At 45.8% G+C, this 21,519-nt stretch overlaps 1 long non-coding RNA gene across 1 annotated transcript in view; it reads left to right on the top strand.

Moving 5' to 3' along the window:
• The window catches only part of LOC146809058 (uncharacterized), a 110,130-nt gene that overhangs the window by 56,144 nt on the left and 32,467 nt on the right, over positions 1 to 21,519 (top strand). The window contains exon 2 of the long non-coding RNA XR_014966317.1: positions 7,097 to 7,314. This is a non-coding gene — a long non-coding RNA (uncharacterized LOC146809058). The remainder of the gene's footprint in view (positions 1 to 7,096; positions 7,315 to 21,519) is intronic.

Genomic DNA, 21,519 nt, shown 5'->3' with positions numbered 1-21,519 from the left:
GACAAAATCCATGTTGGAGGCTTCACCCCTACAATGCCTCCTTGGGGCAGAGTAACACATCACAGCGATTTGCGATGCATTGCGTTACTCTAAATTTATCAAGTCACGCAAGTCAACACAAGGTGGCCTTGCGTTGCTTGATAAATCTTACTTAGTAACTGCAGCGCATGGCTCCAGATTGCATGGTGAAATATCGTTGCACATGCTGGACTGGGAAACAGACCTGGCAAATATTGTTAGATCAGCTGTGCAGAGCAAGTGAGCACAGCGAGTGAGCCTGCCCACTATAAGGGGGCTACTGGAGGGCTCTCCCCCGAAGAAAATTTGTGAAAACATTGTGCATTCTCCAACATTTTTCATCATATATTCTATTGTGTTCATTTTGAAAGCATTGTAGATGATGACCTTACAATGCACCAGGATACAGCAATCTTTTTTTGGGACTCTTCAATGATTCTTTCAATATAACTCTCCAACAGTGCCTCTCATCTCTCCATAGATCCTCTCTCACATGTATTTAATTTGTTTTATAGTACCTCTCAGTGTAGGGTGTTTTAGCATTTTACTTCATACACACGTACAGAGACAATGAAATGTATAAAAAATGTTAAATAAGACAAAGGGAACTACAAGGTGCACGATTTACGTCACCCATACTACTGGTAGGCATTTTTTAAGAGTCTTTGGTCAGGGTAAACACATTCTTAGGAAACAGAACGTAACACAGTGGTTAGGGTTTCTACCCAAACAAATCCTTTTTATCAAAAGTAGGATAACGAAAGACTGGAAGAAACACAACTTTATAACCTTGATTATGATTGTAACCTATGAACTGCCCAGGACCAAAAGCAGTAACCCACTGAGCTATACACACACATTACTGTTCTGCATAGTTCACGTTCTTTGCAGCTGCTCTAGGTTAGATAAATCAAAACTGCCACTACTACTACAGGTAGGTACTACTTTAACAAGAGTAATCGTGGCGCTTTTATTGCTGCCTGAAAACATTTGGATATAAAAAGCTCTGCAGTGCTTTGAAAACTGATGCAATGATACAAAATAGGCCCCAGTAACAAAAGTGGCCCCCCTACCTTCCAGCCTCACCGGAAAGGACCCGATTCCCAGAGCGGCCTGTCCAGCCTTGGTGACGAAACTACTTGATAAATATGCCCCTTAGTTTGAGACATAAACAGACTCCCTGGAATGAAACTGCAATGAACAAACTATATGAGAGAAGGTTGACTAAATAACACAAAGATAAGTAATCTAGGCTGTACTTTCTTATCACCTACCAGTATTGACGTCTGACCTGACACAAATTCATACAAAATGATATCTTCTGAGATACTAATATAAACATGCAACAGATTCACTATAGACTGTGTTGGATGGAGGGGCAGATATATAATTGTTTTAATAGTGTTGTATTTGATTGGCAAGACTCAATGCTGGATACAGTAAGGTTATTAAGTATGACCAGAAGCACTGATTGAGCTAGGTCAGGTGATGGTCACTTTTTAATTGCAGTGATTATAGTCAAAGGCTCTGCCTATGAGTTTTATTTCACAAGACTACTGAAAGGCGCTCCGTGATGGTTGCATGTGGTTAACTACACTCCTTGCTTCCAATTCCTGCATTTCGAAGTATACATATTTCATTGAGTCGAGTCACTTAAACCGTGGCCCCCACAGGGCAGCGCCCTTTGGGGCCCTTCAGTCTCCACCGCATTTTTCAAGAATGTCTTGCTGCTAATGGAATGGCTGCCCCTTCATTATTGTCCTCGCTGCCATATGAAGTACCGGCAGACCACCCAAAAGACAGTTGTCCTTCCTGAAGACTCTGGACATACCGCTTCCTGTGAAACACCGCAATAAGGCAAACAAGTGGAACTCCATAAAGAGCCCTTAGAAGATTTCTTCTTCAAAACACTTTCTTCCACACACAGAGCCACACACTACCTCCCAATACTCAAGGGAATGCTTAGGCATACAGACATACATAAGAACATTTTGAAGAAGCTATAGGAGCTCGGGTTATAACATCCAGGGTGGATAAAAAGTATAAGGCCTCCCCATTTCACCACATCTACATCTGGGGCAAGCTTCCACTAGACCCCATGGTTATTACCACTGCTCAGAAGTGAGCAAACTAACAGACCAGTGGAGATGCCCTGTGTTAGGAATGGAGGTCTCAAGTTGGCAGAGGTAGGTACCTTTGTCCTAATAGAGACCCTTGCTTCTAGTCGGGGTAAGGGGGATACACTTCTAAAATAACCCCTGCTCACCGCCTTGGTAGCTTGGTACGAGCAGACAGGCTTATCTCAGAGGCAGTGTGTAAAGCATCTGTGAACACATACAGTAACACAGTGAAAACACTACAAATGGACACCACACCAGTTTAAGTAATCGTTATCTAAACCAAAACAAGACCAAAGACAAATATCCACAATACAGTATCAAAAATATCCTTAGAAATACTCAATTCACTCAAATAAATGTTCTGGCAACAAATAACTCCACCTGGAGTTATCACAACATTGTGACACATGAAAATCCCAAAGAACAGCGCTGGCCACGAGGTGTGCGGCATCGGGCCCAAAGTCAATCAGACCCACAAAGAACAGTACCTTGGAATTGATGAAAGCAGAGACGGTGCACGGCGTTGGGAAGGTGATGCTTCGTTGGCGCCTGCGGCGTCAGTTTCTTACAACTCCAGGGGAGGTGATGCCTGTGATCCGTACTGCAGCACAGGGAAGGTGAGATGTCGGTTCCTTACTGTGTCGGGGAGGTGATGTCACGGATGGCGGCGGTTCCTTACGATGATGCAGTGTCGATGGATTCGGGAGTCACCCACATCGAGGGTCGGCTCCGCATTGATGAAGCACCGGCGTTGATGAAGTCGGTGCTGCGGTGCGAGTTGGGACGGTGTGTCGTGGATGTCACAAGCGGTGTCCTTGTCTCCGGTGCAGGCAGTGGCCACGATGACAACTTCAGGGTCGATGCGGCACGATGTCAGCAGGCGTCGGACCTATGGTGCAAGTTGGGGCGGTGCGTCATGCTCTTCATGAGTGGTGTCCACGTCTTCGGTGCAGGTTATGGCATCGCACACCAGCGTTGGTGTTGCAGTTTCCTTCTGTAGCAGCTGAAACAGCAGTTCCAGATGCAGAGAGACAGAAGGGATGAAGTCTTTGTGTTCTGAGACTTGAGAACAGGAGGCAAGCTCAGTTTCAAGCCCTTGGAGATCTTTTCTTCAAGCAGGTGACAACGCAAACAGAAAAGTCCTTTTTCTCCTTTCCTTGGCAGCAAGCAGCCACTGCAGGCCAACCCCAGACAGCAAACAATACAGGGGCAGCATTCCTCCGTAGCTTATCCAGCACTTCTCCTTGGCAAAGGTTATTCTTGATTTCCCAGAAGTGATCTAAATGTCTGTGTCCCAATATTTATACCACAAAAACCTTTGTTCTCTGAAGGCAGAGTGTCTGTACACAGCCATAACCAGTTCTGTCTTCACTGGTGCAGCTTCCTGGCAGGAGGTGGAGACAGCATTGTTGTAGGCAGACCAGGCCCATTCAGGTGAAAAGGAAATCTCCTCCCTCTAAATGCTGCCCAGGTCTATTCAGCCCCGCCCTGACTCATCAGACTTCTGGAGCCACTGCCCCTCTCCAGCCTGTCATCAAAAAGCCAGACATGCAATACACAAACCTAGCAGAGGCACACTGGATGGTTAGGCAAGAAAATAATTACTTTATAAAAGTGGTATTTTCAAACATAGAATGTAAAAATCATCCTCACTAAACATTCTGAGTTTAGGTATACTAAATGTAACTTTCCTATCTTGTCCCCAGGGTCAGTTATGTTTATAAGATGTTAAAAACATACTATCCATTCTGTCCTATGGAAACACATAGCCTTGCAATAGTGAAAAACGAAACTCGCAGTATTTCACTATCAGGACATGCCACACACATCAGGGCATGTCCTACCTTTCTCATGTAATGCACCCTGCCCACAGGGGTACCTTGGGCCTACCTTAGGGGTAACTAATATGTAGAAAAGGGAAGGATTAGGGATTGGCAAGTGTGTGCACTTGGCAAGGCGACATGGCAGTCCCAGACTGCACACAGGCTCTACAATGGCAGGCCTGAGTCACATTTTAGAAGCTGCTTTTGTGGGTGGCACAACCAGTGCTACAAGAAGTAACAGAAAAAAAATGGAAGGGAGACCCACGCCAACAAACAGGGCCCGATTCACAGAACTAATCTGAGACAAAATCCTAAACTTACTACTTATGGTATTCACAAAAAGCATTTAGTAGTAGTAAAGTTAGGATTTTGTCTTAAGTCTATCTTGAGGCTGTCTTAAGTCTGTCCTAAGTTTGTCTTAAGTTTGTCGTAAGTATGTCTTAAGTCTGTCCTAAGTCAAACTTAAGTCAAACTTAAGACAAAATCCTACTTTACTACTACTAAATGCCTTCTGTGAATACCAAAAGTATTAAGTTTAGGATTTTGTCTCAGATTAGTTCTGTGAATCGGCCCCTTAGATGTTACGGGGAAAAAGGTTGCCGCACAATCAGCCATCCAATGGCATATTGCCAGCACCATGGACCTTCTTGCAAGGTACGATTGTGCTCACTGAGGCGAGTTGGAGGACCTTTTCAGATACCTCCAAGATGAGCACAAGAAGCAGGGCCAAGAACTTTTCTCTGAAGGCAAGCTTATATTAAACTCCTCCATTCGCTGTGCCTTAAACTCAGCTGACACTGCAGCCAGGTTAATAAATAGTAGCATCCTATTGCGAAGGCATGCATGGCTCTGTATTTCTGGTTTCAAACCAGAGGTTCAGCAAAATGTGTTGAACTTGCCATTCAATGAAGAACATCTATGTGGAACAAACAGTGGAGAAAATAAAAAAAGACACGGAGACAGCAAAAGCAATGGGGCTCTCCAAACACCTGCTTCCCGTGGCTCCTCTCACCACACCAACTACTGTAGAGGGTCGAAAACAACCTCTTCCTACACCTTCACTTCGTACCAAAGCAATTAGGGTCAACATACCTACCCTCTAGCTTACTTCAGAAGGTTCTATATGGGTAACAATTCCAGAGGTATAGGAAAGGGGAAAGGGTGTTCCCCACGTGGAGCTACACCCACCACCAAACAATGACTTCCCTTTATTACCTCCCGATCACATAACACCAGTCGGAGGTCACTTAGAACATATCCTACCCACATGGCAAACCGTTAGATCAGACCTGTGGCTTTTGGACATTATCCAGCATGGCTTTTGTCTGGAGCTTATTACAACACCTCCCAACATTCCAACTTCCAAACACACGCTATCACTGGAATATCAAACTCTGCTCAAACAGGAATTCAAAGCTCTCCTCCTCAAAGGTGCTATAGAACCCGTTCCTCTATGTCACCATGGTGCAGGTGTGTGCTCACTATGCTTCCTAATACCCGAAAAGGACAGCGCCTCACAGCCAATTCTAGACCTCAGGCCTCTAAACAATGACATCCTGTCAGAGCACTTCCACATGGAAACCCATCAAGATGTGTTCCTACGTATCTAACAACACAACTTAATGGCTACACTAGACCTAAATGAAACCTATTTTCATGTAACAATACACCCAGCACATTGCAGATATCTCAGATTTGTGGTGAGTGGCAAACAATATTGAAATCCAGGTCCTCCCTTTCAGGTTTAACTACCACACCTCGGGTATTCACAAAGTGCCTTGCAGCTGTAGCTGCACACCTACGCAGGCAGAAAGTCCACATATTTCCATATCTGGATGATTGGATTTTTAAAGACAACACTAAACCAACAGTGTCACCACCACACTCCAGTCACAATCGATCTGCTCCATCGCTTAGGGTTCATCATCCATTCCACCAAATCTCACCTTCAACCCCTACTGATTGAACCTTGTCTAGGGGCTATATTAAACACACAAATAGGCCTACCCTACCCAAATACCACAAGAATTCTTTCAATGCCTGTTTCAACCAAATCACCAACTCACAGTTAGGACAGTCATGTGTTTATTTGGCATGATAGCCACCTGCATTGCCATAGTACCTCATGAACAACTACACATGCAGCAGCTGCAGGAATGCTTAGCTCAACAGTGGCCTCAGTCACAGGATCATTGGGAAGAACTAGCGTCGCCTCACTCATCACTCTCTGCAGTGGTGGAACACCAACAATGTCAAGGACGGCACTCACCTGTTCTCCTTGCTCTAGCTGACGATGACCGAACCCCGGAAACTCCCCGAGCACCAGAAATAAGAAACTACTCTGCTACTCTGAGAGGACCCAAGGGGAAAGGGGAATGGGAATGAAAGAGAGAAAAATGGACACTCTTCCTGGTGTGATGCGATACCTCTGTGATTTCTGAACCACTTTCTTCAACAGGAGTTGAATCAGAAGGATCGTTCTCCAGAATGCAGGAAGATTTCTTGTGATGTTCTAATTGAAAAACAATATATAGACAGTAATATCAGCAGGCAATTATTTAACTGTAATGTAAAGTATTATTTTCAAAAGAATAATTTCAATACCTAGAATAACATTTGTTCTTCTGAATACTCTCTCAGGTATGTATTTTTTAGTTTAGACAACTGTATTATTCTTCCGTTTTTTCCATCTGCAAGCACAAAACAAACCATAAGAAAATAGCCCTGGTGCATGTTACATCTGACTGAATAATAAAGCAAATGATCGGTTTGTCTCAGTCATAAATTGCTATACCTTTCAGAATATTTTGTATCACTTATAAAATGTCCCATAACAATTTTTGAGTTCTTAACAAGTTCCTGTGATTACTTGTTTGACATTTTAATCGAAGAGTTCCTTTTTTTATGGGTTTTCTCCTAGGATAAATTTCTTTAAAAACACAGTAATTCAAGCGTCTTTATATTGTCTTTTCTCGGATAAACTTCTCATAAAAATAATTAGTTCAAGCGCCTTTCATGAATTCTTTTGTTTAAATCAGTTTTTGTTACAGAAATGTAAACGTAATAACTCACCGGTAGTTTGTATCTATTTGCGTGGGAATGTAACTTATCTTTTTTTGCTTTCTTCTTTTTCAGATTTGTAACACCGGAAGACCTCCAGGGGAAGCGGAAGATCCGGTTCACAGAGGGAAGTACGTCCGACGCCGGAAACAACACCGAACACCGTTGGATGAATGAGGGAGGATCACCAAAGATGACAGGAGGCTCTGGAGGGGGCCGAGAACGTCACCAGAGATCGCAGTGCAGAACCAGAGGGCGTCGCCAAAGACCACAGCACTGGAAAGGAGAATCGGGTAAGTGCTGATACTGCCACTGACAAGACAAAGCGCATTCTGAAGGTGCAATCGGTTTAAATACCCTTCGCCGCTCACACTTGTTTCTGTTGGCTTGTGTTCCACGTTTTTTCCGTTAACACGTTGAATATTAATCACCGATGCTCAGAAGTATCGTTCACGTGTCTTTTCTGCTTTTGGGTTTTGATGCTTGATGCGTGAGGCAAACACTTGCTTCAAACTTAACTGCCTTCACGTGCAAACTTTACATAATGAGTTATAATGTTTTAGCATGTTGCAATATCTAATATAAGCATGTGAACTTTTACTAAAAGAGGAAGTCAATGTTCATCTTCTGAGCCAAAGTAACATAAATAAAGCAATGAACAAAAGACACTCCAGCAGCATGTTACAGTTAGTTTATAGTAAGAAATGTATACTTTTATATAAATTACCACACTCAAATTAAGGGATAAAAAATAGTTTAATACTTATACACTTCAGGACTTTAAGAAGGTCTAGCATGAGTGAGAACCTTGGGGTTTTGGGTGAGGGCTTTGGTGATCATGACAGTTCTCCCCCGCAACGATCGTCCTACTGGCTTCTACTTCCACTCCCTTCATCCCACTTGGTTCAGTGGGATGAAGGGAGTGAAAGATTTTAATTAACCTAGGAGCGTTCGCATGCGAAGCTGGTTCCCAGGATTGTTCAGTAATGTCATACCCCTTCCAGTCAATTAGATAATGTAATTTTTGATTTATTCTTTTGGAATCAATAATGCGATTGACTTCATATTCAAGATGGTCTTTTATGATTATCGGAGGGGGAGGTGTATCGTTTCTGGTTGCTGGATAGTGAGGTTTTAATAGGGAAACATGGAATACTGGATGGATTTGATACTCAGCTGGTAATTTTAAGTGCATGGTAACCAGATTCACATTTTTCTGAATGGGTAATGGCCCTAAATATCGTGGTTGTAGTTTTCTTTGACCATCTAGGTGAATGTTGCGAGTGAACACCATACTAAATCCCCTACTTGATATGGAGGTTCAGGAGATCAATGTTTGTCGGCCTGTAGTTTGATTCTAATTTTGTTCTGAGCCAAACACTTCCTAGCTTTGCCTTGAATCAATTGTAATTCTTTTATGTTTTAGGTCTTGCAGAGCGTTGCAGGGCAATGCCCTGCTCACTTTGTGAGAAATGCAGTTTACACTATAGTGGGGGAAATCTCCGCCCCCTTTCCAGCCATATTTTTGATTGGCTTCAATCATACATGCTGCATTTTGATTCATTTTCGGCTTGTTCGTCCCTCCTCCTGACGGCCATTTTGTTATTTATATCCTTCCCTGGTGTAAAGTTGTCACATAAAGCACTCGAGACACGTGTGATTCTTTCCGCTGTGTTTATTGGGATATCACACAAGCAGTTACTCCGAGGAGCGCCGGCCAACCCTCTGTGCCCTCGCTGCAGCGCGCTCACTCTCCCCGCCCCCGCGCTAGCTCTGCGCGCGCATCCGGCGCCAACGCGCCGTGCCGGCGTCACGTCTGCGTGACACGGTAACAACTAGACCGCTACATATCTCCCCTTTTTTCCAACCCAAAGTTCAATCACTTACAATTCGCAGTCCAGTTCAAAGTCGTGGAACCTGGAGGGCCTTACAACTTGTCTACCGCTCCTGGTCACCTTACCACTGCACTCTCGAGTCACTTGGCTCTGTGGTTCTTCACGTTCTGCTCCTACATTCATCTCTCCTCCACTGTTCATGTTACCTCTCGGTCTGTCCATATCTGCCTCTGGTGTCTCACCCCTTTGATCTCCTACTTGCTCCTCTCCAGCTTCCGCTTCTTCCCTTTCTTCACTTCCACTCGCCTTGTTCCCTTCGTCCACGTCTTTCGTGCTTTCACCTTCCGGTTCCCACTGCTCCCATCTCAATATCTTGTTGCACCGGGCCATGCGGTCCTGCGACCACACATTCCCACCGCTGAGCAGGGCCGCTCTATCGTACACTTCCTTGACCTGCATGGGCTTGCTGTACTTGCTGTCTCCTTTCCTTTGTAGGGTAGCCAATTTTACTCTCACCCATTCTCCTCTCACTAACCGAGTGTCCTTCACACTCCTCCTCTTGTTGTAATTATTGGTGTAGATGGCTTGTGCTCTCTCCAGATTTGCTCTTACGACCGCCGGAGACCATTCACTGGTCACTACCTTCTCCTTCCAGATTCTGTTGTCGTGCGTGAAGGGTTCCCGCCCTCTCAATATTTGAAACGGGCTGAACCCCGTACTCGTGGGCGTTATTCGGTAGGCCCATACCATATTCTCCACCGCCTTCTTCCAGTCTTTGTTGCAGGTGATGGCCGCTTGTATGGCTCCCATCACCACCCTGTTAAATCGTTCCACTAGACCGTTCCCTGCTGGATGGTAAATGGCCGTGTGCTTTACCAAGATGCCATTTCTCTCCATGAACTGGTTCCATTTCTCTGATTTGAACTGGGGCCCATTATCACTTAAGATGGACTTGGGAATTCCCTCGCGGGTGAATGTCTCCGATAAGAACTCCAGGATGTTCTCCGTGTCCATGGATTCACTCACTTTTATCTCTGGCCATTTGGAATAACGGTCGATGAGAACACACACATATTTCTGTACGCTCTGGTCATCCAGCACCGGCCCTAAAATATCTATCGACAACTCTTCCCAGGGGTTTGAGGGAGTGTCGAATTTCCCCAGTGCTGGGCGTAAGGGCCTCAACGTTTTGTCAGCCCCTTGGCATTGGGGACACTCTCTGACGTGTCTCTCTGCTCTCATGTCCATGCCTGGCCACCAGTAGTTCTGTTTCGATCTGGCCTTGAGTTTCCCAATCCCCAGATGGCCGACATGCAATAAGTCCAGCAACCTGTTGATGAGGTTCGTCGGGGGGATTACTCTCTCTCCCCGGTAAATGAATATGCCCTCGTCTCCCACCGTCAGTTCTTCTCTCACCTCATAGAAGGGTTTGAGGTTGGGTTTCACCTTTTTCTTATCAGGCCACCCTTGGGTGATGTGCACTTTTGCCTCCCTTAGGTCAGCATCTTCTTCATAAGCTTCCGTCCACTCTTGTATGCTGATGATCTTCTCTTGGTCTTCTATGAGAGCCACCATCTCTCCTCTATCCGCTGGGTCTTCTTCTCCCGGCTCCATGGCCGCCGCTCGGCTCAGGTAGTCCGCCACTCGGTTCTTGTTGCCAGGGATGTACTCCACGTCGTATCTGAATTCCAACAATTTTAGGGACATCTTCGATATCCTGGGCGTGGCGCTGGCGTGTCCGCAAGATGTTAAAACCTTCACCAACGGCTTGTGGTCCGTTTTGAGCAGGAATCGGGTACCCCATAGGAACTGGCGGAACCTCGTCATGGCCCACACTACCGCCAACATCTCTTTCTCAATGACGCTGTACTTGCCTTCTGTCTCCGTCAGTGCTCTGGAGGCGAAACTTATTGTTTCCATGTCCCCACTTCCTCGGTCTTGCATAAGTACAGCACCTAACCCCTTGTCGCTGGCGTCCGTGATGAGTATGGTGACGCCTTGTGGGTCATACCCCTTGAGTGGTATTGCTTCCAGGATCCCCTTCTTAATGACTTCAAATTCCGCTTGGGCCTCCGGTGTCCATTGGAACACCGTGCTTTCTCTGGTCAGCCTCCTCAAGTTGTAGGTTTTGGATGCGAATTGTACCACAAACTTGCTGTAGTACTCCGCCATCCCCAGGAATGATCTAACCTCCTCCTTGTTCTTGGGTGGCGGTGCTTCAACAATGGCTTTCACGTTCTCCCTCTTGGGTGTGATCCCCTGTTGCCCTATTTCGTGGCCTAAATAGGTCACTGACTGTAGTCCCAAACGGCATTTCGACCATTCCGCCGTGAGGCCTTTGGCTTCCAGCGTCCGTAGTACCTTATCTAGTGTCCGGTCATGGTCCCTTCTATCTCTGCCCATCACTAGTATGTCGTCCTGGAAGTACTGTACGTCTTTGCAGTCTCTGAACAGTTGGTGCATCATCTTTTGGAAGACGGCCGCCGCTGAGGCCAGTCCGAACGGCATGCGACAAAACCTGTAGCACCCAAACGGGGTAATGAACGATGTGAGACTTTTGCTGTCCGGGTGTAGCGCTACCTGGTGGTAGGCTGACGTGAGGTCGATTGTGGAGTACCACTGGACTCCTCTGGTTCTCGCCAGCATTTCCTCTATCTTGGGAAGGGGAAATTTCTCCACCACTATGTTCTTGTTGAGTTCCCTCAAGTCCACACAGAGTCTGACCTTCCCGTTGGGTTTCATCACGACCACCAAAGGCGCCAGCCATTCAGCACAGGTTATGGGTTCTATGATGCCCTTCTTCTCCAGATCTTGAAGTTCTGTCTGGACAGCTTCCCTCACTGCAATGGGCACATTCCTCACTTTATGTGCTACTGGTGTGGCTCCTTCCTTAAGTACTATTTTGTGTTGGAATTTCTCCATTTTTCCTACTGCGCCCCCGAACACTTTTGGGTAGTTCTTTTTCCATCGATCCATGTCCGGCCATTCCTCCTGGTCTGTGAGCAGGATCTGTTCCTTCCCCCCAGGGTCGAGTTTTATGCCCAGGTCGCCCTGGTCTAACCATCCCAGGACGGAGGGTCCTTTCTCGGCCACATACAGTTTGCACCATGCTGATCGACCTCTGAACTCAAACAGTAGACGTCGGAAGCCTAGCATGGGAATGCGATCCCCATTATATGTTACCGGTCGTATGTCCATTTTCTCCAGGCCAGGGCCCAACTCATTTTGGAATTGATCTACCCACACTGCTCTCTGTATGATGGTGAATGGGGATCCGGTGTCTGCCACGACCGAAATTGTTATGCCTCCCATGGACATCTCTAGGACCGGTTTGGTGGATCTCTTGGCGTCCACGCTCAGTACCTGATCGTATATACACAAGACAGAAACCACCTCTTCCTCCGTGGCTTCTTCCTGATCTTCTGTGCTTTGGTCCATATATTTCACCACTCCTTTCTGCTGTTTCTTCCGACACACCTTCTCGTAGTGTCCCATTATACCGCAGTGCATGCATTTTGCTCTGAAGGCCGGGCACCGTCTGTCGTGGGCTTCGTGGGACCAACTTCCGCACCTGTAGCATGTTTTCTTATTCTCGCTGTCCGCTTGCTTCCCTTGCCATCTGCCGGTCCCTTTGGCTATGGGTGGTTTGGGTTTCTGGTCCCTGCGGTGGTCTCCCTCTTGTATCCTGTTCACCATGGTTGGGGTGACCGTTTCTTTCCTGGTAGCCTCGGCGCACCTCTTTGAGAGTTCGGCCCTCTTCACTATGACCATTACTTCTTTGAGTGTGGTGTCCCCGCTCGCCCACAGCTTGTCTTGCACATTTGCACTGGTGGTGTGCATGATCACCTGGTCCTTTATGAATTCGTCTTCCCACAGTGCATACCTGCACGGGGCTGCTAGCTTCCGTAATGCTGCTACGTACTCTTCGATGGACTCCCCCACTTTTTGTTTCCTTTGCTGAAAATTGTATCTATCTACTGAGACACATACGGTGGGGCGGTATCGCTCATCTAGGTCTTCCACCGCGTGCGCATATACATCATCGTCTGTGTCTTCTCTCTTCGTGGGTACCAGGCTCTTGTATATCCTCAGTCCTTCTGGCCCTAGGTTTAGTAGTAGGATGCGTTTTTTTCCTCTGAGGGGTGAATTTTTCTTCGTTCTCATCCTCCAAGACCCCTATAAAATTGTCTATATATTCCTTCCAATCTTCCCATTTCATCATTGGTTCACCAGGTTTCGTTAGGAATTGCACCGGTGCTATCGCATACCCTGCAGGGGAGCTCATCTTTGCTTCCTTGGTGCTCGTTCCGTCAATAGCTTTGCTCGGGGGGCTACCTGGGGTGTTATCGTTGTTTCTTGTGTGCTTAATCCTCTGGGGGCTCTTGTCACTGGACCCCTCTTCTTCCTCTTTGGTAGCCAGTGCAGCGCTCTCTGTGCCTGATTACGTGCGAAGGCGGCTCGTATGCTTGTGGCTGTTGTGGACGGTGTCGTCCCTGCAGCCTGTATGTCGTTCGGGTGCTGTTCCGTGGCTCTGCCACGCTCCTCGGTTGCTCTGTGCTTTGGTTCGACCTGCGCGGTCGGCTAGGGCGTGTCCCGTGGCTCCCTCCCCGCTCCAGGCGGCCTGTGCGGTGTTCTGTTCGGGCCTGGTGGCCTGGTAACGTGTCTTCCTTCGACTCACGGGGCCACGTGGGGTGTTGCCCTCTGCTGTGCTTCCCGTCGGTCCGGTTTTCGTCCCGACCTCGTCGCCACTGTAAAGTTGTCACATAAAGCACTCGAGACACGTGTGATTCTTTCCGCTGTGTTTATTGGGATATCACACAAGCAGTTACTCCGAGGAGCGCCGGCCAACCCTCTGTGCCCTCGCTGCAGCGCGCTCACTCTCCCCGCCCCCGCGCTAGCTCTGCGCGCGCATCCGGCGCCAACGCGCCGTGCCGGCGTCACGTCTGCGTGACACGGTAACAACTAGACCGCTACACCTGGCTATTGGCCTCTTTACTCAAAAACTATTTTTGGCCCTATGTCCCCCTCCGCTCCCTCCCGCAGTCCATGACTTTTTGCCCACCTCACTTCCCCCTCACTCCTGTTTGTGCCTTCCTGGACCCCCACCCTCCTGTTTCCGACGCAATAGGTCTCGCGTAAATACGAGTCCTATTGCATTAAGAAATGCTTGTTTCTTGTGGGTTTGGCTTGGTGATCGCACTCTTTTTGGTGTCACGCGACATTTTGTCTGGCCAGAACATGGCAATGTGCACAACACATGCGCAATACATTGCCTGTCCCCGCACGCGCTCAACACCTCCTACTTTCAGTAATCCCTGTGAGAGCACGTAATCCTACAGGGGTGATCGCTGGGACTAGGCGAGGTCTCCAGAGGAGAAGCTGCATGAGGTGGGGATGGCGAGGTAAACACAGGGTAACCGACGTAACCCAAACTATTTCTCTTTGCCCCGCTCGAATGGGGTGACGTCAAACATCACTAACACACCACAGCTGCTTTCAGCCTCGATACCACTCATAACATGACGTCATGCGCAAAACACACTTGGCCCTTCTTAACGGTGTTAAAAAAACACTATATATGAGCATTAACGTTCTGTAGTTTAACAGCAGTAAAATGTATTAACAATTCTGAAAACTTCATTTCGGTTAGGCTGGCATACGTAACGAGCTATAAACACCCGAATGCGACTCAAATAGAAGACTCCCTGAAAGCGCTGTACTAAAAGGAACAGTCGCTGTGTAAGTCTCGCTGAAGCGCTGCCGGGAGGGTCACTGATGTTCCTGTCCATGAAACGGAGGTTATTAACGGCCCGGTCACTCTCAGAGCTCTACATGGGACTGTCGTGCGTTGACTGTCTCTGATGGGGTTGCGAGACTCTGTCTCTCGCAAGGATTTCTCTAACTAGGCTGTCCATGACGGGTTGGTCAGATTCCTATTAGAGATATGACATTGCGGCCTACCATGGATCGGGTTGTCACTGATGCCACTAAATGCGTAGACGGTCTCTTTTGAGACAGTCTTCGACATGACCCCTGCTTTCTACAGTCAGTAATACCACTGTAACTAGCTGTACTGTCATTAAAGATATTTTCATTTCTGGGACTTCAGGGACAGGACTGTCATTGACAAGTCTTCCAGTAAAGGGATGTCCACTGTCCATCCCGTCATTACCAGGACTCTCACTGCCAGGCTGTCTCTATTAGACTTAGTGACTGCAACTCTTGAGACTGTCTTCAACTGGGCAGTCACTCACTAATAGGACTGACGCAGCCACGACTGCCATTAACTAGACTCAAGCTGAGACTGTAGCTGTCACTTTTGGACTGTCACTTCTAGTTCAATTACTTCCAGCTCTGCCACGAATGGGACTGTCCTTGCAGGGAACTGTCACTTACAGCTCTGGCACTGACTGGACAGCCACGTTCAGAGCTGTCACTGACGGTATGTCACACTAGTGCTAGCGGAACTGTCGCTGGCTGTCAGGGACTGTCACTAATTGCACTTCCTGGAACGTCTTCTAATGGGGGTGGGGGCTGTCTAAACTGTTATCAACTACCCATCCATTCCCCTTCCCGCCAGACTGTGTGAGCAGTCCAGCTGCCGAGGCGCTATTACACTCTGAAGGAGCTTTCAGAGTCAGAGCAGTGACAGGGCTCTCAGTCTGGCAGTGAGAAGTCCATCATTCACTGAGGAAAGACAGGTTTACCAGCTCGGTGCTCTGAGGGTACCACCCATGAGCAGTGATATGCCACAGCAGTCTGTTTACTGTTTAGCACACAGTTACTCTTGTGCAGTGGCCTTTTGCCCAGATAGCGCCCAGAGGCGAAGCGCTTATTGTGTTCACCTTCTTGTTTCTGTGTCATGGTGACATATAGCAGGCACAGGGTGGTTTTCCGAGAGACACCTTAGCAGGTTATATGTTTCCCACACTGCCCCATTCATTGTCGCTCAGTTGTGAAGTGTCTGTACTGCCTCGCAGTGTGTTGAACGGTCCTTCGCAGAGTGTGAAGTGTGCCGTGGGTGTCTCCTTCTGTGATCTCATGCAAGGAGGGAAGACAGAGCTACAGGTTTTAGTTTGAGTGCTTAAAACACCAATAGGAGCATGATAGTTAGATTTCATTGCTGGGAAGGGTTCAAAGGGTGGTGGTGGTGGGGTAAAGTACGAGAGCAAAGCAGAATGAGGTACGGAAGCCATGGGGTGCATAGTGGTGTGCAGTGTAGCAAGGGTTTCTCTGATACTGTTAATTTTGTAGGTGATGGAAGATACTTATTCTTTTTCATATAGTCAAGATTGTGAGACAGGAGTACATGGTGAAGAGAGCAGATTGTTGACTGTGTGTGGGACTGAAGCAGGAGGAGGGGTTTTGGAAGTATTCTGATTCGTTGTTGTCTAGTGCTAAAAACAAATTAGCTGGTGTAATTCTATTTCTTCAGGATTTTCAGTGTCATACTTAATGTGATTTATGAAGATTTGTTTGCACCTTGGTTTTCAAAGAATGGATGCTAGGTGAGATGTGCAACTGCCAATGTGACACAGAAGAAGCCTGTGCGTAGAGGACAGTTTGAGTACAATGCATTTTTAAGGGTACACTCAAATTGCTTGAATTACATAGTCAGTTGCAGCAACAGAAGGTAGTTGCGGATATGGGATATAGTTTAGGACAGCAAGGAGGGAGCTGGGAAGCTGTTTCCTTTTAGAGTTGGATTTGGATGCAACAAAGGGAAGGGATGGAGGGATACTGCTCCGAATTTGTATGAAGGCATGGTCAAATGTGTATTAAAATGGCAAAATTATACTACAACAGAATGTGCTGCATTATGAGGCATAATTTGTCATTTCTTGTTGCTTAATTTAGTCAACACTAATGTGATCCTCCTAAATGTCCTTCACATCTAACATGAGCTTCAATTGGAATTCCATAGAGCATATTATCAAGCCCATTATCGCCGTTTTAGCAGCAGTTTTTTGCCGCTAAAGCGGCGATAATTTTATCGCCTGTCTTGATAATATGCCCCCAAATACTCCTATGGAATGCAAAATTAAGTTAAGCATATAGACTATAAGCAGGAACGGCATGGGTTACATCAACATTTTTGACACTCCTTGTTAAGAATCAGTACTTTTTGCTTGAAAAGTTAAGGGCCCAAAAGGTGTACCTTTTTTAATTTCTATTGGGTCTAAGACCCACAGCGACCAGGCACACTTAAAGCCGGGCTTGCCAGGCTAGTCCTTTCATAGCCCTTTCAGACTGCGATCATGCGCTCCTTCCCAATGACGGGAAAAGTATGTAGTTCAGCGCAGAGAGTGAAAGACAGACACACAGAAAGCGCTACACGGCACACCACCCAACTCAAGACAAGGCACCCATAAATACCCCGATAGTTCTGGTTCCTTAAACACCTTTCTAGCTCTCCTCTGCTCCTGCGGCTGCATCTTCACCATGGTCTCGTCTCTCTGGAGTGGGGTGTCTCTCTGCTGCCCCCTCCCCTTGTCCTGCTTTAAATATTCTCTGAAGTAAACAAACGGGTCTCTGTCCCAAGGAGGGGCAGCCCAGCTCCCCGGGGGTCGTCAGAGACCCAGGCAGCACAGGTCAAGCTCACACTCCAAGCGTGGCAGTAGCCACCCCAACTCCCTCGACCCATATGACACCTCTACATGAGGCTGATACCCCCCCACCTTCCCGCACAATTTCAGGCCCTCTCTCGACCCTGCATGGGATCGGACATTAAACTTACAGCCTGATCTCTTTATCAAGAATAGTCTAATTGAAAAGAACTGTCCTGTAAGTGCACATAATTATTGGCAAAAGTGCACATATTTGTTGGGGAACAGAATTTTCTAAAAGTTCACAAACTTCCCTAAACTGCATTATGTAATGTATTGGAAGGTGCTCCAATTTGCAATACTCAGAAGTTAAACATGTCACAAAAATTAATTAAAGCAAAACGTATTTAAATGAGACATGGTACTATTCAAACCATTCAAAGGACTTTATTGTGAAGTTTCACACATTTGTAAAAAAATATTACAGAACATCAAAAAAGGGACGCAGTTAATTTTTAAATTGGCCTCCAAATCGTTTACACGTTGTGCAGAATACTGCTAGACATCATATGAATTCATGTAAATGAAAACAAAAATCTTTAAAAAAAACAAAAAAAAACTCAACTGTATTGATAGGTTCTGTGGACTCTCTGGCTGGCACGGATGGCAGCTGGGCTAACAATACACAATAATAGAAGTGCTACTACCAACCAGAATACAGCACTTCTGAGTGAAGACAGATGCTGCTTGGCTCCAGCGACGTCTGCTCAGGTGCTCTCTTCAACTGAGGCCTGCTGTTGCAACCCGTACCCCTTTAGAACATTCCTCTATATTTACATATATATGTACGTATGTGTGTGGCAAACTGTGGGGCATATTTACAAGCCCCTTGAGACATGTTTATTACACCTTTAAGTCACTTCTGTGATGCAGCGTCGTCGTAAACAATGCGCCACCATGCAACAGATTTACAACGTGACGCATCTAGTGAGATGCGTCATGTTGTAAAGCCCTGCGCTACATTATACCTGCATCAGGTATAATGTATGCAGGGTGGGCATTCCATCGCAAAGTAGCCCTGTAAAAGTGATGCAATAAGATCTACTAGATTTCACTGAGTCACTTTTACGTCCATGCTACGTCAAAACCTTACGCCTGCTTGAAAGCAGGCATATGGATTAACGCAGCAGGTTAGGTATAAGGTGCCCCTGAGCATTGCTGGAGTCTCATTGCGCTTGCGACATGACTCCAGCAAAGCGCTGCCCTTACGCCAGAAGATGCAACACGCATCTGACTATCCTTGCACCACGGTGTGTCGCATTGTAAATGCAACACATCTGTGGTGGCGCAAGTTATTCCTGCATGTCGCATCTTTCCTAGCGCATCCATGCAGGGATGCGCCAGTCCTCCTAAATCTGCCCCTGTGTTTTTAAGTGTCTCAGTGTGATAAACGGTGGAAATTGTGCAATGGACTCCAGAATAAAAGCCCTAGGCAGCCTAGATGTGGGGTAGTAAGGAACCCTGTAACAAAGAACAAGGGACATGGCTAAATGCTTATAAGGTCCAAAATGCGAGACCGATTTGCATTGCAAATGCTTGTTCTGATACAGATGGTGCCACAGCCTGGGTGTTAGGTGATTGTGTAGGAATGCTATGGGGATGGTAACCAGTGATGAAATATAATGGGGAACACCCCAAGGCAGAATGAATACTATTATTATAAGAAAATTCAGCTAGGGGGAGAACTTTATCCCACTGGGAGGTTAGAGTTGTTGTAAAGCATCATAAGGTTTGTTCTACGTATTGGTTCACTTTTTCAGTTTGCCCGTCTGTCTGGGGGTGGAAGGCTGATGATGAAGCTACTACTTCTATTTGTAATTGATTACAAACATTCTTCCAAAACTTTGAAACAAATTGAGGGCCTCTGTCTGAAACAATTTTACTAGGCAATCCATGTAGTCTAACAATTTGTTGTATAAATATGTCACAGAATTCGGTTGCATTGGGTATCTTTTTTAGTGGGATAAAGTGACCCATCTTGGATAGTAAATCAATGAAAACTACTATGATAGTAAAGGTATTAGAGACAGGAAGGTCGGTTATAAAGTCAACACTGACAGTGTGCCAGGGAACCAATGGAATTGGTAATGGCTGCATGAGCCCAGCTGGAGCTATGTGCTGAGATTTATTACGGGCACAGATAGGGCACTTTTTGACATATTCTTGAATATCTTTTCTTATACCATCCCACCAGAAATTCCGTTCACACAATTCCTGAGTTTTTTTAATACTTGGGTGTTCATCTAAACCTGAATCATGATGCCACTTCATGATTTGCTCCATTTTTTTTTTTTTTGAAGGAATTACTAATTTGTTTTTGTGAAACAGAAACCCTTCCAATCATTCTGTTGACCTTTTGAGATTCTTATTTGACTTCTGTTAGGAAAGTGTCAGACTGAATCACTGCCACTATGCGTTTGGCTGATATGATATTATGGACTTAAATTCTAGGGTCTCTTGAATCCTTCTCACTTAGTCGGGATAAGGTGTCCGATAATACTTGTTTCTGTCCAGGTCAATAAGGAAATAAGAAAATCAAATTCGCTAAAGAAGTGTAGCCATCTCATTTGTCTAGGTTTAAGTGCTTAGACTGATGTAAAGAATTGTAGATTTTTATGATCTGAATAAATGGTTATTGTATGTTTGGCCCCCAACATGTGATGTCTCCATTCAGAGAAGACATCCTTTATGGTCAGTAGTTCACGTTCAGCAATAGTGTAATTTTGTTTTGCTGGTAGAAGTTTAATCGAGTAGTAAGCCAATGTATGGAGGTAACCTGCCTTTGGATCTTTTTGCATCAAAACTACCGCCATTTGTGAGGCATCTGCTTCTCTAAAAAATGGCTGGTCAGGGTTGGGATGGGAAAGTAGAGGAGCTGTAGTTAAAGCTTTTTTGAGTGTTAGAAATGCAGTGTTAGCTTCATCAGTCCAATGAAGCTTGTCCCTTTTTTAATAATTGTGTAACAAGGGTTACAATTCTGTAAAAGTTGGCAATAAAGCGTCAATAAAAATTAGCAAAACCTAAGACTTTTTGGATATCTTTAACCGAAGTAGGGGTGGGCCAATTAAGAATAGTGTCGACCTTCTTGGGGTCCATAGTCACACCATTGGGTGAAAGAACGTATCCCAAGAATTCTACTGAATGGGCATGGAATACACAATTTTCAGGTTTAGCATAAAGAGAATTTTCTCTTAGCATCTGCAGTACAGTTCTCACATGGATCACATGTTTTTCTTCATTCTTTGAAAAAATCAGTATATCGTCTATGTAGACAATAACACAGACGTCGAGGAGGTCATGAAACATTTCGTATATGAAATACTGAAATGCCGCCGGAGCATTGCATAATTTGAACGGCATGATAGTATATTCAAATAATCAAAATTTTTTACCAAACGCTGTCTTCCTTTCGTCTCCTTCCTTGACGCGTATCAAATGATACGCGCCCCGAAGATCTAATTTCGTGTAGATTGTTGAACCCTTAACCTAATCTAAAAGAACAGAAATAAGAGGAAGTGGTAGCGATTCTTAATTTTGGCTTAGCTGACTGGGCGATAATGGATAAACGCTCTAAGATCTCCAGATTTTTTTGTTACGAAGAAGAGTGGAGATGACACAGGAGATGTAGAGTGACGAATAAATCCCTTTTCCGGGAGTTCATCGAGATAAGTTCGCAAATACTGACTCTCAGGTTCTGTAAGGGCATATATGCGACTACAGGGCAAAGGGACTTCAGGTATTAAATCAATCCTGCAGTCGTACACCCTATGTGGAGGAAGTTTGGTTGCCTGAACTGGGTCAAAAACATTTGCATAATCTCTATAGTCAATAGGTATGGTGTCTGGTTCCACTTGTGTACTAACACAGTGTAAAAAATACATGGGATCCTGAGCTTCCTGATAACAATGGGTCCAACAAAAGGTTGAATCAAGACTCACAGTTCTTTGGACCCAATCTTTGCTAGGGTTATGTTTTTCTAACCAAGGTATTCCTAGAATGATTCCAAATGTTGGGGTATCAATCAAATCAAAAACTATCTGTTCCGTGTGACCATTCT

Source organism: Triturus cristatus, chromosome 7 (assembly GCF_964204655.1).
Source record: "Triturus cristatus chromosome 7, aTriCri1.1, whole genome shotgun sequence".
NCBI lineage: Eukaryota > Metazoa > Chordata > Amphibia > Caudata > Salamandridae > Triturus > Triturus cristatus.
Note: the sequence above shows the minus strand (reverse complement) of the source record. Positions and strands in the feature narration are given on the sequence as shown.